This window comes from Alosa alosa, chromosome 22, assembly GCF_017589495.1.
Source record: "Alosa alosa isolate M-15738 ecotype Scorff River chromosome 22, AALO_Geno_1.1, whole genome shotgun sequence".
NCBI classification, from domain to species: Eukaryota; Metazoa; Chordata; class Actinopteri; order Clupeiformes; family Clupeidae; genus Alosa; species Alosa alosa.
In genome coordinates, this window is record NC_063210.1 from 12,070,950 (window position 1) to 12,084,896 (window position 13,947).

Genomic DNA, 13,947 nt, shown 5'->3' on the forward strand with positions numbered 1-13,947 from the left:
GCAGTTGCTTTTTGCCAAAGCATCTTGCAACATGAGAACAGATGCAACCAAGGATGAGAAATACTATATAATGAATGGCACAATATACCGACCAATGATTTCAGAGCAGCAGCGTAGCATGATTCCATGATATTCCAGAAATTCCTGTGGGAACCCTGTGGAAGTAGTATTGCACAGTGCACCATATTGCAATACCCTGAAATTATACTTTAAAGGTATACTATGCAGGTTTAGGTATTTTTGGCGAGTGCAGAGCTCCCTCTAGCTCTAGAGTCGCAATGCATATACACACAGACAAACAGACACAGGGATAGAGAGAGAATGTTGACTTGTGTGATAAGCTTATATCTGATGGGTAACAGACTCTTCAGCTTGCCTCTTTTTCAGGAACCTCCTCAGGACTTCAGTACTTCCATCAGCACTGCTGCCTACATCTCTTCAGCCTCAAGTTCAAGCTGGGCTCTGTAAAGCACATCGAGACATTCATTTGTTAGGTTGCTATGTACATAAATTGAAATTACAGTACAAGCTGTAAGTGTAAAATTCTCGACATAAATGATAGAATCATGCATGAAATAGAATATTTAACAACTTACAATGTGTGTGTTCTCACATTTGGCATGTTCCCCTTAAGTTCCTGGTTGTGCAGCACAATGCAAGACTTCTGCTCCATCAGCTCTGCTGGCCTCATCTCCCGCAGCTAGAGAGAGGAGAACTGGCCTCATCATAAATAAATGACCATTCGTGTGTGTGTGTAAAAAAACAAGCCGAGGACATATTCAACTCTAATGCAGTTCAAATTCAACAGGTTTGGCCTGGCCACAGGAAAAAGCAGTCCCTTTTGTGGCTCTGGACTTATAACTAAGGAAGCATGCCTTTTGTAGCCTTGGGACATAAATAAATGACCAGGCACTTGTTCACATAGCAGGTCTGTCCTCAGTAACCTAGAGGAGTAAGGAGACAGAGTTTTCTTTTAATTGTTCCACCTACCTGCCCAGGGACAACGGGCAGAAATTAGGAGTATTTGCTACAACCTGGCACAATGCATCTATTAAAGTTTATTGTGCACTGTCCCTGTTGAAATGAATAAATGTAAAAAAAATATAGGTCACACATGTACAACTGATGAAAAAAAGAGTGTGTTACCCCTACCTGATGTGTCTATGTGAGCCCTAAAGGCTCCAGCTTCGATGCCTCTGAATTTCATGAAAAGTATGTGTGTGTGTTAATGATACCTACCTGATCTGCTTGCCTTGAAGACAGTAGCTCTTCGCTGCCTTTTTGATGGCTATTTTGGTCGACTCGGTACACCCCTCTCTGTACTCCTTATCTGAAAGATAAAACACAATATCATCAAAACAAACCATACTTACCATGTAAAATCTTATATAAAAATGGAAAAACTGAAATTTGAGCCTAGTAGGTGCACTTGTTTGTTGCGATGACTGGTCTCTGAAGCTCCTGAGGTAAATGACAGTTCTGTCATCCATGAGTGCTTATAGCAACCATCCTAGCAACGACGCCAGGATTCTATGATAAACATTAAAAGTGAGATTGGAACGTCATTATTACGTCACCCGTTTCGCAAGCCGGAACAAATTGTTCATGACTCCAACACCAACCCCTCCTGCTACAGATGTGTTGCAGTTCAAAGATGCACTGCAGCGTGTTGTTCACATAGCAGGTCTGTCCTCAGTTACCTAGAGAGAAAAGGAAGCCCTGAAGGGTCCAACTTCAATGCCTCTGAATTTCATGAAGTGAGTGTGTATGTGTGTAATACCTGATCTGTAGGGCTGAAGGCTCCAACACCAACTCCTCCTGCTGTTTGATACAGAGGTGTGTTTAAATTCGGGAAAGAGTGGGGAACGTTTGTGACGAGAATGTTGTCTCTGAATAGTTCTATTTTATTTTGTATAAACATTCTATTTCAACAGAAACCCTTTGTCCAGCTCCCCTGTGAATTCCCGAGTGTTCCTGTGTTCCTGAAGGCTTCAACACCAACTACCTCCTGCAACTATAGATGTGCTGCAGGTTGAAGATGATGTTCACATAGCAGGTCTGTCCTCCTCAGTAACTTAGAGGGATTAGGAAATAAGAGTTATGTCACATGAACAACCATTGAATGATGGAGTTCGTGTGTGTGTTATTGATAAGGAAAACAAGTTAAATGGCATACATGTACAACCAGTGAGTGACGAAGAGTGTGTGTGTGTGTGTGTGTGTTAGTGTTAATGATACCTACCTGATCTGCAGGGCTGAAGGCTCCAACACCAACCCCTCCTGCACCTACAGATGTGTTGCAGGTCAAAGAAGCACTGCAGCGTGTTGTTCACATAGCAGGTCTGTCCTCAGTTACCTAGAGAGAAAAGGAAGCCCTGAAGGGTCCAACTTCAATGCCTCTGAATTTCATGAAGTGAGTGTGTATGTGTGTAATACCTGATCTGTAGGGCTGAAGGCTCCAACACCAACTCCTCCTGCTGTTTGATACAGAGGTGTGTTTAAATTCGGGAAAGAGTGGGGAACGTTTGTGACGAGAATGTTGTCTCTGAATAGTTCTATTTTATTTTGTATAAACATTCTATTTCAACAGAAACCCTTTGTCCAGCTCCCCTGTGAATTCCCGAGTGTTCCTGTGTTCCTGAAGGCTTCAACACCAACTACCTCCTGCAACTATAGATGTGCTGCAGGTTGAAGATGATGTTCACATAGCAGGTCTGTCCTCCTCAGTAACTTAGAGGGATTAGGAAATAAGAGTTATGTCACATGAACAACCATTGAATGATGGAGTTCGTGTGTGTGTTATTGATAAGGAAAACAAGTTAAATGGCATACATGTACAACCAGTGAGTGACGAAGAGTGTGTGTGTGTGTGTGTGTGTTAGTGTTAATGATACCTACCTGATCTGCAGGGCTGAAGGCTCCAACACCAACCCCTCCTGCACCTACAGATGTGTTGCAGGTCAAAGAAGCACTGCAGTGTGTTGTTCACATAGCAGGTCTGTCCTCAGTTACGTAGAAGGAAAAGGAAGCCTTGAAGGCTCCAACTTCAATGCCTCTGAATTTCATGAAGTGTTTGTGTGTGTGTGTGTGTGTGTAATACCTGATCTGCAGGGCTGAAGGCTCCAACACCAACCGCTCCTGCCGCTGGTGTTGCAGGTTAAAGAGGTACTGTAGTGTGGCGTTCACATAGCAGGTCTGTTCTCAGTATCCTAAAGCGATAAGGAAACAGGCTCCAACACCAGCCCCTCCTGAAGATACAGATGTGCGACATATAATGGTCTGTCCGAGGATCGTAAACTATGGGAAAAGGAGATGAGGTAGATGAAGGGATATGGCACAAATCAGCCCCAAAAACGGTGTAGTTCAACTAGTGTGAAGACAAGGAGGGAGGGTGTGGATGTGTGTTAATCACACCTTTCTGATCTGCAGTGCTGAAGGCTCCAACACCAACTCCTCCTGCTGTTTGATACAGACGTGCGTTTAAATTCAGGAGAGAGTGGGGAACGTTTGTGACGAGAATGTTGTCTCTGAACAGTTCTATTTGATTTTGTATGAACATTCTATTTCAACAGTCCAGCTCCCCTGTGAACTCACTTTCTGTTTTCGAGTGTTCCTCAACGCTCCAACACCAACCCCTCCTGCAACTACAGATGTGCTGCAGGTTGAAGAAGATGATGTTCACATAGCTGGTTTGTCCTCCTCAGTAATTTAAAAGGATTAGGAAATAAGAGTTATGTCACATGAACAACCATTGAATGATGGAGTGTGTGTGTGTTACTGATAAGAAAAACAAGTTAAATGTCACATATACAACCAGTGAGTGACGAAGAGTGTGTGTGTGTGTGTGTGTTAATGATACCTACCTGATCTGCAGGGCTGAAGGCTCCAACACCAACCCTTTCTGCACCTATAGATGTGTTGCAGGTCAAAGATGCACTGCAGCGCTGTTCACATAGCAGGTCTGTCCTCCTCAGTAACTTAGAGGTATTAGGAAACAAGAGTTGTCACATAACAACCATTGAATGATGGACTGTGTGTGTCTTATTGATAAGAAAAACAAGTTAAATGTCACACATATAAAACCTGTGAGTGACGAAGAGTATGTGTGTGTGTGTGTTGATGATACCTACCTGATCTGCAGGGCTGAAGGCTCCAACACCAACCCCTCCTGCACCTACAGATGTGTTGCAGGTCAAAGATGCACTGCAGTGTGTTGTTCACATTGCAGGTCTGTCCTCAGTTACCTAGAGGGAAAAGGAAGCCTTGAAGGCTCCAACTTTAATGCCTCTAAATTTCATGAAGTGTGTGTGTGTGTGTGTAATACCTGATCTGCAGGGCTGAAGGCTCCAACACCAACCCCTCCTGTGTTGCAGGTCAAGAATGCTTTGCAGCGCTGTTCACATAGCAAGTCTGTCCTCAGTTAACCAGAGGGAAAAAGAAGCACTGAAGGCTCCAACTTCAATGCCTCTGAATTCCATGAAGTGTAAGTGTGTGTGTGTGTGTGTGTGTGTTAACTACCTGATCTTGCTGAAGGCTCCAACACCAACCCCTGCAGTGTGGTGTTCACATAGCAAGTACTGTATGTCTTCAATAACCTAGAAGAGTTATTTGTCACACATATACAGCCAATGAATGATGAATGGCTGAAGGCTCGAGAGGCACACACGTGGTGCACAGAATAATAAATATAATGCACCGGATATCATTAGTTCTCATTAATAAAGTCCGACTAGGGTTGTGTTAATGTCAGAGACAGATACAAATGTTTAACTTATAGCGTTGCCTGTTATAGCAATAGGCTGCACACATTGCAGTCTCATGCATGTAGATCTTGAGAAGTTGCTAATCATCAGTTTCCATGCTAGTGCTAGTTACAAGGCAATAAGTCATAACATTTCTGACTTTAAAATTAAGAAATAGACCTAGACCTACTGTGTCGGCAATGCTAATTATGCTAATTACTGCACACGGAATAGCCTAAAGCCAACACAATGCAGTTTATCAAAAGAGCACTCTCATGCTGCTGCCACCATCAACGATGTGTTGAATTCAAAACCTGCTTCGTTCGTTTGGACGTCAACGGTGCCTTCATGCGCATGGGAAAACCACTTTCCCCACATGGTTCAATCTTCTTTTTGATTTGCTTAACTGGGGCCTCGTCGTCACTTTTGTATTCACGTTAGTTCGTTTGTAGTCCATGCGCTTTTCATGCCCAACAGTTTTAATGTGAACTTGGGAATTTGCCGTTTTTGTCACTTGAAGGCTGCATATGTTCTTTCACAAGCGTCTTACACCATATTTTATACAGTTGTTTATTAGATTAGTGAGCGTATGTTTTAACCTTTGTTGTGGCCTAGGTTACATGTTTTTGGCAAAGCACCTGAACACTGAACATTCGCAGTGGGGAACAACAACGGAATCACGGTCCCTGATATCAGGCATGCCATGAACCATAGTGCAAGATGCACCTGCGCCACTATTCATTATTGTTTGCCCATGCCCCAGAGACATGCGTCACTAAACCATCCACACCTGGAACTCGTGTGATTCTAATTATCACTGAATTGAGAACGAAGGTGTCATGCCTTTAAAAGCCTCCATAATGCCTGCTTGAAATCACACTTTCCATTGTTTTTTTTAGTGGTCCATCATGGCAGTATTGGTAAAAGTTGTTTCTGTGTGGTTTCGCATTGCTAGTGTCAGTAATGGTGAGTGGTATTAATTAGCTTATCTTTTGGAAGTTGTGTCGTGTCTTTTAGATCTTGCCTTAATTCATAATTTCCTTCTGCTCATCTGAGCAGTCTTCTGTCATCCAAAGAGGGATGTCATGGAGGAAAGTTCCCATGTGGTTGATGTTACCAAATCCCAACAACCAGACCCAAACTGGAGCTAATGGTGAGTGTTTCTGTAGTAGCCATATTTGTTGTTGATTTGTGTTGTACTCAAAGTCTAACTTGAATGTAATCCCAAAATGGTGCAAGTGCAGATGTTCAATCAGCCACTCCAGCACCTAATCCTCAGAACCAGACCGCTGCTGCACAAACTGAAGTTACTGCTAAAGAGTGTTTTTCTATGGGTTTCTGTCTGCTTTGAGCCTTGAGTTCTCTCTCCTCTTATGTGGAAACCAAAAGATGGTGCAAGTGAAGATTACTGTATGTTGTCTCCCCAAAACCAGACAACCGCTGCCCAAACTGAAAATGCTGGTAAGGACATTGTGTCATTTGTGGCTTGATTATTTTAATGTTTGTATATGTTATGTTTGACCATATACCATTCTACAGTCCCACTGACATGTATTTATTCTGTGCAGTAAAAAGATGGAGCAAGTGAATATGACATGGTAACTGAATCCCCAAAACCAGACAGTGCCATCTGCCACAGGTGGAGTAACCGGTAAGGCAATCACTTCCTATCAGTGAAGTTGGTATTGTAGCCCGTACAGACTTCTGTTATGTGATAGAAGTTGGTTGCCACTTGGGTCACATTATGCTACCACCCACATCTTTCCCAAATTGCTAGGGTCTAAAATGAGCTAAGTAGGGATGTAACGGTATGAAATTAACCTCACGGTTACAGTGACCAAAATTATCACGGTTTTTGGTATTATCACAGTATTTTTAAAAGTGTGTTCAATATGTTCAATAAGCACTGATAGGCCTACACAAGCCGAAATGGTTTCAAAGTTTGACAGTGTTTACTGTGTTACAAAAATATGGGCAAAACCTTATCGAAAGTTAACCGGGGATGCTGGAACTCATTTTCACCTGGGGGTGCTCATAGTTGTTAGTGAGTAGATGTGATCCCTTTATTCTGGTGGTGCATATTGCTACTGGAGAAGGACATATTTTCATTCACCTTCGGCCTACATCCTGACTGCCGAAACAAACTTTGTGGCTACATGATGCCGTGTATGTTTTGCGGTGAAAATGTTCCGCCTTTTTAAAAGCAGTTGTAGCCTAATGCGAATCTCGGATAAATCAATCAATTAGACATCAGAATCAGTAGGGTACCAGTTTTGTTTCATTGTACCAGGCCTACTGTATGTCAAAAGTAGGCTTGGATGAAGCTGGGAAGGATTAAAAACACTGTTTCCACACCATGGTGATCAATTATGATATTTGAAATGAGAAATGGTAATTGTTATCATCAACATTTTTATCGCGGTTTACCATTATACCAGTAATCGTTACATCCCTAGAGCCAAGTGCCTGTTCAATGTTGTGGTTGTGTTTTCAGTGGAGTCCAAGGATGGGCCAAGTGAAGATGCTGAGGTTATCACGCCGATACCGAATGCCCAAAACCAGACCACCTCGGCGCACAGTATAGGAACGGGTAAAGCTTGCTTTGTGTTGACGGGCAGTATGTGTCCATGTCCTGCATATTATAGCTGCAGTTGGTTGGATTAATCTAGCTTTTATGACTTCAGTTTGTTTCCAAAACTGCATCCTCCATGATTATTTTAATATTTGTCTGTCTTCTATGCAATCCCAAGATGGTGCAAGTGAGGATGCAGTGTTGACCACTGTGCTGAACCTGCAAGATGGAACCACTAACACTGGTATTGACATTTTACCTGTTGTGTAAACTTTTTTTTTTTTTTTTTTTTTTATTGATAAATCTGGGATTTCAAGCTTGACTTATGCTTATCAAGATGTGGTGCCATACATTACATTGTCTGCTTTAGATTTGTGGAATTTCTACATTTTTCCCCATTAAGATAATCTAGTGGCTACAAGAGTCTTTAGCACTCAGTCTTCTGAGACAAATCAAATCATTTGTAGGTTATAGATGTGTGAATTCAGTTTGTCAGATCCCATGTTGGGACAATAGCATTTGTAGACTTGCTCACCAATGATTATTTAAATGCTTCATTATCCCTGTAGTCTCTTACTGCAAACTCTGCTCCTTAAACTGCTCAGACTTAACATTTCTTTGGCAAATGGCACTCCTAGTCACGTATACTGTATGTCTCCTGGTTTTGTATATTTGTCACCTGTGAACTGTAGTTGACTGGCTGGCTATGTAGGAAGTTCATGTCAGCCCAACTTGCTGTACGAGGAATGAGTTGATTTTAACCTTAGAGCAAAGGTGCAGAAATGGAACGTTGTGGGCTGGCCTGGTTCATATTTCAGGTTATAGATTTCTTAAATCAACCAGTAGTCACAACAAAATGTCTGGTAGTTGACTAGTCCCAGGTTGAAGCAATGGCATATAGTAAGGAGTTGCTCTGAAATAAGTTAAAGGAGAATTCCGAGACGAGACATTGAGAATTTTGAAAAAGCACTGGTAGTCTACTTACAAGACGATTTATACAGACAGTGTCTTCACGAAGTTTAGCGTTTGCAGCTATCTTGAATTTAGTCACGATAAGTCGAGTGACTAGCAGGAGCGAAACTACAGCTGATAAGTCACGTGAATACTCGCTTTAGTTGTGGACTGGAGTTAGTGCAAACAGTTGGCAACTAGGCTATTGCAAGGATGTCGGATGATGAAGCTACGGAGTTTTATGAAGACGAGGAGGAAACATTTGAGTTTGATGGGCGTCCTTATTTATTTGAGCCTGAATATACGGAGGAAGAGCTGCGTGAGCGCCGTGAAAGGAGAGAGATTGAGAGACAGCGTGCAGAGCAAGCAGCTGCAAGCACAGCCACAACACAGCCTCGTATCACGGGGAAATGGTGGTGTTCCTGCCGGTGCTGTGAGATAATGCCTACCGATATGGAGTGTTTTTGTTGCAAAGAGTGGGACCTTTTGCACCATCGCACTCAAGACGCACGCTGCGTGACATTAGCGCAAAGCTTTTCTTCCCTTCTGGACTTGTGGGTATTGGAAGCCTTTTTCCATGTCCCAAAATTAAACTGGACACGAAGACCCACGCCGGAGGGGAAGATGGACATTTATCTACTGAATAAGTACTCTGCACACTTGGGTTTTATTGCTTTTGATCAATCCAATAGTTGTCCAAAATGTGCACTACATACACGGTAATCCTTCTGTTTTAGTATATGGATAGGTGTCTCGACATCGACTTGCAAAACAAGCCACTGCTTCCAAGTTGACTCGTGTAGAGGTAGCCTGTGAAAACTTTCTGGAACATAGCTTCTCATCTCCTTGCCGCAACCTGGAAAAGCACAAGCGCGAACCATTCTGTCTTCTCTTCCTTTTCTCTTATCCTTCGTAATGCCATCTGAAGCTGCAGTCAGTAGGCTATGTAGTATGTATGCACACATGGCCACTCCTTCTTCACGTGTAGCCTACAGCACGTCTTCCGTCAACATTAGGCTATGCAAGATTCACGTCACTGAGTAGTGAAACATTTATGCCATTTGTTGCGAGGTGCTCTTCGTTGTCATGTACATCGTCAATACATATGTTAAGCAGCAACTGGAATCCATGCATTTCCACGGGATTATTTTTGCAATCTGATCCCTTATCCTGTTCATTCGTGCTCGTCGCTCGACTTATCGTGACTAAATTCAAGATGGCTGCAAACGCTAAACTTCGTGAAGACACTGTCTGTATAAATCGTCTTGTAAGTAAACTACCAGTGCTTTTTCAAAGTTCTCAATGTCTCGTTTTAAATGTCAGGGCCCTGGGAAGTATACCAATGAAGTGTGGAGATACGTTGAGCCTCGTAAATGGTGTAAAACAGTGATTTATTTGCATGGCTAGACCGATGCCCGAGGCACCAGCATTAGCCGCCTTGTTGGTAGCATCGGCTAACTAGCGCCAGATTTGGGCAGCAGGGGACAAGCCGAGATGGGCTATGAGACATAGGTTCACACTCGGCGTCATGTTTCAAAACACTTTAGGTCAAAATCACACCGGAATTCTCCTTTAAAGACTGCTTTTTTTTTTTTTTTTTTTTCAATAGTTTTTATCTTTGACCATGATTCTGCCTGACCCACTCCTGAAATGACTGCTCAGAATGCTAATGCCTAATGGAACTCCTGACAGTTTTGAATGCAATAAAAAAAAAAAACTTGACTTTTTATCCGATATTTGTCTTAGTTTTTTTTGGCTGACTAGTTGATTGGCTTGTCTGATTTGTTATGCAAAATAGAAGACTCCAGTAATGCATCTGGTGTATTTACTTACTTGCTTCATACTGTAATGTGTTTGGCTAATTAAAAAGGACTTTTTTTACAACTTGTGTCTAAGTTGGGTTAAGATTCAGTTTTTTGTTTTAATGAAATTGGTCATGTTTTGACACATGGGGTGGTAGTGGTGCTGTTAAGCAAAAAGTGTGCACATAATGACACGCATGAAACTTTCAGGGTTTGTTGAGCTAAGCTTTGACTTTAGATGTGGAGGCATTCTCAGTTTGACCCCTGAGGTCAGCTCTGTCATTGACCTCACCTTGATGTGAAATTTCCATGCACAAAATTAAAAAGGGTTGTCTGTATCTAAACGTGAATTAAACCTGCTTTTCCATGTTTCAATGCATGTGGCGCTCATTATTTTCCATCTTTGTCATTAAGAAGTAGGTCAAGGTTGCTAGAAAACAAGAACAGCCCTGAACGTTTATTTATTTTTGTCACTCTGCACAATTCTTCTAAAAATAGACAGCCCCACTATATTGGGCTACTTCCCCAGTCATAAAGAGGCAGCCTTTCCACCATTTTAATTTGCTGCCGCTAGGGGCGCGTCTAGATTTCTAGGCTATGAAAGCGGACATTTGTAACTCGGTAAAGGGACTTCAAACTGATATTGCCGCTGTTAAGTCTGAACTGAGTAGGCCTACGACAACAGGGGCCCTGCAACAGTCCATCAATCTACAAGAGGAGAGGCTAGCTGCGGTAGAGGACTCTGCAACAAAAACTAGCGTTGGCTTAGCCGAAATTGAAGTAATGAGTGCACTCAAAGGTGGGATTCGCGCACTTCAAAGTAAATGTGAAGATCTAGAGAACAGGTCGAGGAGAAACAACCTAAGGATAGTCGGTATTGCGGAAGGGGAAGAGGGCAGAACTCCGACAACATTTATTTCCAACCTCCTAAAAGACTTGTTTGATTTCGAAGATCTATCGACCGAGCTCATCGACTATCACAAGCTAAGCAGAAGACGGGACAACCACCCAGACCCTTCATTCTCCGGGTGCACTTCTTCCATATTAAGGAACAGATTCTCCGCCGAGCCCGAGAGAAGGGAGACCTCACATACATACACATCTTTGGAGATCTCACCGCTGGAGGGGCGAAGAGAAGGGCGGCTTTCAACAACGTAAGGAAGATTCTACAAAACATCGCGGGCGCCCGGTTTGGCTTCAGACACCCGGCAACGTTCAGAATCACCATGCCTGGCGGAGAGGAGCGTCGCTTCACAGATCCAGAGAAGGCTATGGACTATGTCAAGTCTGAGCTCGTCTAAGTCCCCAGACTCCCCAAGTTCGGATTGATGGTCACTAACGGCTACTGCAATGGACTACGTCTTCTGAATGTAAAGGTTAATGCTTAATAACTCCTCTCTTCTTTCTCTCTAATGGTTGGCACATTGTGAATGCCTTAACAAATGTTTTTTTGATAAAATTATTCACACACGTTGGGTGTTGGTGATTAGGTAGGCTATAGGCCTGTATCCCGCGCATTTAGAGTTTATTTGGTGTTTAAGCATGGATCTAGCTATTTTTTTTGGTCTTGCTATCAGTACTTCATGACACCTGAAGATTTGTTCAAATTGTAATGTCCAAACTGAGCAGAAATAAAAAGAATGTTAAAAAAAAATCATTCTGTTAGTTCTAATCATACAAGTGTTCAGCAAATTATACTTTTCTCGACCTGAAATGTTAAATGTTGTAGGCTATTGTTTATACAGCCCAAGGTAGGCTAGCTATTAGAGCCGACTGATGGGATTTCGAAGGCCGATTTTGAGTTTTTCAAAAATATATAACCGACATATTGGCCCATAGTCATTTTTAATAAACACAATGTAAAATATTTCTCACAGATGGAACATTATATAATCAACTAGGCCTAACTATCTGGTTTCCCAATAAAAGGTTCTTATACCGCAATTTATTTTTATGAAATAAAGAGTGTCTGATCTTTCTTCTTTGATAGTCAAATTGCCAGAATCTACACTGCAATTAAAAGTTTGGGGTCACTTCACAGGCACAAACACATACACACACACACACGCCATTACCCCCATATACACACTCAGAAGCGGGGACGCGCACACATACACACAAAAACAAACTATGCATACACTTATTTAAATACACAAAAGTTGCAAGAGTAGGAGATGGAGACAAATTGACAAGCAGGATTTATTTTTTGCAGAGAATGCAGGACTGAGCGGCAGCAAGGAATTGTGGATTAGGGACATTTTCCTGGCAAAAAAGAAAGTGAATTAACAAATAGAAAAAAACATCCTATATAAAACAGGGTTATAGAGACACAAGTAGTCCTTATCATGAACTATCTGTCAAAAATAAGCCTCGCCCCCTGAAATGTCATAAATCACGTCATAACCACGCCTCCTTTTTATGCAAATTAGCCATGTGGTTGTCACCACATGTTGTTTGTTATTGTTATTGTTTTGTGAGTCATGTGACAGTCATGTGACTGGTGTCAAACCCCTGGGCAGCCATATTGGATGTAAAGTCATGTGACAGTCATGTGTCTGTTGTCAAACAATGCCACGCCCCCCTTGGCATCCATATTGGATGTAGTGTCATGTGACAGTCATGTGCCTGATGTCATACCCTGAAGGACCATATTGGCCCCAAACCCACATGTGTGTTTTGTGGATAATGGGGGATCAGATAAACTTTGTAAGAGTTGTATATGTTTAGTGGTAAATGGGGCTAAATACAAAGTGTGCTGCTAGGATGGCCGAGTGGTTAAGGCGTTGGACTTAAGATCAAATGGATGTTTGTATCCTCGTGGGTTCGACCCCCACTCCTAGCAACTATATTAATGGCTGAGAGTAGTATGAAGTTTACTTTTATTTTTTGATAAGTCCTAGAGATGTTGAGAGATATGGACTAAAAAATATTTTTTCTTAAAAAAAGTTTAAATTGGTTACCATATTGCTAGGCGCTTTGGTTAAAAAGGTGTCAGCCAAATCCCATGTACTGTAATTTTTATAACTAGAATCATGGGGTCGTGTGTGTGTGTGTGTGTGTGTGTGTGTGTGTGTGTGTGTGTGTGTGACCAAATGGGTCTATGCCTGGAGGAGGTGTTGGGCCCGGGCATGTCACTGTGTGTGATGTTTGAAGCCCCTTTCATGTGTCTTATCAAATAGTTGGCTAGCCCGAGTCATACTGTTTAACTGATTACAAACACAGTGGTTAATTATGTATGTATGTATTGGGGGGTCTAAGCCCCGACACTTTGTAGAGAGGCGGTGTTGTGCCCAAACATGTCTCTGAGTTTATTGTTTGAAGCCCCTTACATGTGGCTCATCAAACAACAGGCTAGCCGGAGACATTACTGCTTAACTGATTACAAACACAGTGGTTAATTATGTATGTATGTATTGGGGGTCTATGAACCCCCTCACTTTAATAGAGGAGGTGTTGGGTCAGGATATGTCTCTGAGTGTATTGTTTGAGACCCTATCATATGACTTGATATAGGCTGGACTATTCCATGATGCTGTGTAGCGACTGTCCATAGCAGGCTGTACAATATCCTTCCAAGAGTCCCTAAACATCACCCAATCTGCATCACAAAATGAAATGTGCGCCATGTCGTCTGAAAACGCCAAATCCGGAGATGTCAAAGCGTATAGCTTCACACTGCGATCTTCCTTGTCAAAAACATAGCCTCCTATGCGCCCATCGTTCAACAACCATTGGTATTCCACGCCATCATTAGGTTTACTCAGAAAATTAACAAAAGTTTCAGGTCTCCTCCTTTGCGGTGCATAAGTCATTTCAGGATTCGATAGCTTAGCGCTAACAGGCGTGAGTGTAATCCGTCTCTTTGATTTTGCCGATTCAA

At 42.3% G+C, this 13,947-nt stretch overlaps 3 long non-coding RNA genes and 1 other non-coding gene across 6 annotated transcripts; 2 read left to right on the top strand and 2 right to left on the bottom strand.

Moving 5' to 3' along the window:
• Nucleotides 1-914: 914 nt before the first annotated feature.
• On the bottom strand, nucleotides 915-3,684 carry LOC125287166. 2 transcript variants are annotated; one of them, XR_007192321.1, is made up of 9 exons: nucleotides 3,595-3,684; nucleotides 3,415-3,459; nucleotides 3,101-3,297; nucleotides 2,437-2,942; nucleotides 2,243-2,356; nucleotides 1,781-2,074; nucleotides 1,578-1,700; nucleotides 1,240-1,330; nucleotides 915-944 (listed from the first exon to the last, which is right to left on the bottom strand). It is a non-coding gene; the product is annotated as an uncharacterized LOC125287166 (long non-coding RNA). The 2 variants fall into 2 exon arrangements; XR_007192320.1 differs by having other exon boundaries at nucleotides 1,781-2,356.
• Nucleotides 3,685-3,869: 185 nt separating this feature from the next.
• On the bottom strand, nucleotides 3,870-5,053 carry LOC125287168. Of its 2 annotated transcripts, none has more exons than XR_007192324.1 (4): nucleotides 4,519-5,053; nucleotides 4,325-4,393; nucleotides 4,131-4,244; nucleotides 3,870-3,977 (listed from the first exon to the last, which is right to left on the bottom strand). It is a non-coding gene; the product is annotated as an uncharacterized LOC125287168 (long non-coding RNA). The 2 variants fall into 2 exon arrangements; XR_007192323.1 differs by having other exon boundaries at nucleotides 4,325-4,410.
• A 577-nt stretch (nucleotides 5,054-5,630) lies between these two features.
• On the top strand, nucleotides 5,631-7,579 carry LOC125287165. Its single transcript, XR_007192319.1, has 6 exons — nucleotides 5,631-5,708; nucleotides 5,802-5,895; nucleotides 6,132-6,203; nucleotides 6,311-6,393; nucleotides 7,237-7,332; nucleotides 7,493-7,579. It is a non-coding gene; the product is annotated as an uncharacterized LOC125287165 (long non-coding RNA).
• Nucleotides 7,580-12,824: 5,245 nt separating this feature from the next.
• On the top strand, nucleotides 12,825-12,909 carry trnal-uaa. The gene has a single exon. It is a non-coding gene; the product is annotated as a tRNA-Leu (tRNA).
• The last annotated feature ends 1,038 nt before the right edge of the window (nucleotides 12,910-13,947 follow it).